Source organism: Sciurus carolinensis, chromosome 3 (genome assembly GCF_902686445.1).
Source record: "Sciurus carolinensis chromosome 3, mSciCar1.2, whole genome shotgun sequence".
NCBI classification, from domain to species: Eukaryota; Metazoa; Chordata; class Mammalia; order Rodentia; family Sciuridae; genus Sciurus; species Sciurus carolinensis.
Window position 1 is genome coordinate 53,675,160 of NC_062215.1, and position 2,228 is coordinate 53,677,387.

General features: G+C 41.2%; 1 pseudogene; it reads left to right on the top strand.

Moving 5' to 3' along the window:
• The first annotated feature begins 1,110 nt into the window (after window positions 1-1,110).
• Window positions 1,111-2,016, top strand: LOC124980889 (olfactory receptor 1E1-like; annotated as a pseudogene).
• Window positions 2,017-2,228: the final 212 nt, after the last annotated feature.

Here is a 2,228-nt window from a genome sequence, read left to right on the forward strand (position 1 = left end):
GTGAAGTAGAAAGAGGGAAGACAAGACTAGGCCAGAGGAACAGCAAATGTGAAAGGTTGGAATCAAGAAGTTATGACCTGTAAGTTGCAAAAGAAGGGATGTAAGAGTCATTGTGGGGTCAGTTGAGACATTGGAGGTAGTTAAGTGTCAAAGTGTGAAACATCTTTTTCTCCTCTGTCTTTCAAAGGAATTGTTCCTTGATCTTAAGAATAATGAACATCCACAAAACTTTCACCAGAATGGTGATTGGATTTTAATGTCAGAATGCCAGAGTGGGATGAGTTTGAAGCAGAGAGAGCATGGAAGCAGGGAGATGAAGCAATAGGATTTTCTAAAGTCCATACAAAGTATGTTGTCAGCCTGGTCCACATTGTGGCAGCTGGGATAAAGAGTGGATGAATTAAAGAGAATGAAGTGGCAAAATACATAGGGCTTGCTAGATGATCTCTTGATGTGAGGGAAATGAACAGGTGAAATACAACTCTCAGGTTTCTGACTTGAGCCTAGATTCCTTTTACTGAGGTCTGAAAGCATGGAGGAATGGATTGGGAGAAGATAGAGTGAGTCATGGGTTTCATTTGGGATCTGTTGAGCTGAAGATGGTTGTGGTATATCCATGGAGAGCTAATCAGTAAGTAGTTGGTGATATGGAACTGAAGGTAATAGAGCTATTTATCACAGGTTTAGATGGAAATCAATGCTATGGGATTAGGTGAGCATTTACAGTGCTGCATCTAGAGTATTATAAGGGAAGAGTGTTTAGGGAAAAGCTTAGGAAACTGACATGTAAGACAGGGTCAGAGAAGTAAGCAATCATATTTATTAACATTGTTATCAAAAAACCCAATGTGACCACACAGAATCTAGTAGATGAGGGTATGTCAGAAGGGGGAAAAGAGCATTGTTATTTTGAAATGATAAGTAAGGAAACTAAGTCTGAGAGATGGCTTGGCTTGATTGATGTGTCCATGTCATTAAATACTGAGTGTGTGATCAATGAGATCAAATACTGAAAAATGCTAAGAGATTGCACATCATTGAAATTGGTTTGGCTTTTCATTTATATTTTCAAAGAACCCAGTTTTCTCCTAAAGATGCTGGAGATAGAGCATGACAGGAAGGAACCAGTCTATCATCTCAGAGTTCCTCCTCCTGGTCCTACCCATACAACTATAATACCAGAACCTGCTCCCTGCCTTATTCCTGACCATGTATCTTACTGCTGTCCTGGGGAGCCTCATCATCATCATCCTCATTTACCTAGACTCCCATCTCCACACTCCCATTTATTTCTCAGCAACTTGTCCTTCTGTGACCTCTGCTTTTCCTCTGTAACACTTGCTATACTATTATTGCAAACCACGCAGAGTCAAGTTACAACCATCCTCTATGCAAGCTGCCTGACCGAACTGTACTTCTTCCTGGAGACCTGGAGAGCTTCCTTCTAGTGGTCATGGCCTTTCACCACTATGTGGCCATCACCTTCTCCCTGGACTACACCACTATCATGAGCCCAGGCTCTTTCTGTCCATGGTGGTGCTGTCCTGGGTGTTGACCACGTTCTATGCCATGCCCCACACCCTACTTACAGCCAGATTGTGTTTCTATGCAGAGAATGTGATCCTCCCTTTTTTCTGTGGTCTGGCTTCTCTTCTGAAGCTGTCCTGCTCTAACACTCACATCAGTGAGTTGGTGATATTCATCACAACAGGCCTCATTCTTGTAATTCCCTTTGTCCTCATTGTTTCCTATAGGCACATTGTGTCCTCCGTTCTCAAGGTCCCTTCTGTTCAAGGTATCCTTGAGGCTTTCTCCATCTGTGGCTCCCTCCTCTCTTTTGTGTCACTGATCTGTGGGACAGTCATTGGACTCTACTTCTGTCCATCAGCTAATATTTTTACTGTGAAATGAACTGTCATGGCTCTGATATACACAGTGATCACTCCCATGCTGAATCCCTTCATCTGTAGCTTGAGGAACAGAGACATGAAAGGAGTGATGGGAAGAATCCTTTAAAACATTCCTATTAACTTAGGATGGTAATGCTTGGGAGCATTGCATCATTTTCTGCTGCAAATGATAATAACAATATGTTGATATTGATATTTGAATACTATTCCAGATCTTTCTTCCTTTCATAGAAGTTACTATTCAAATACACTACATAATTATCCATTAAGTAATACAACTATAGTCCACATTTGTATTTTATATAAAAGGGTTTCTCA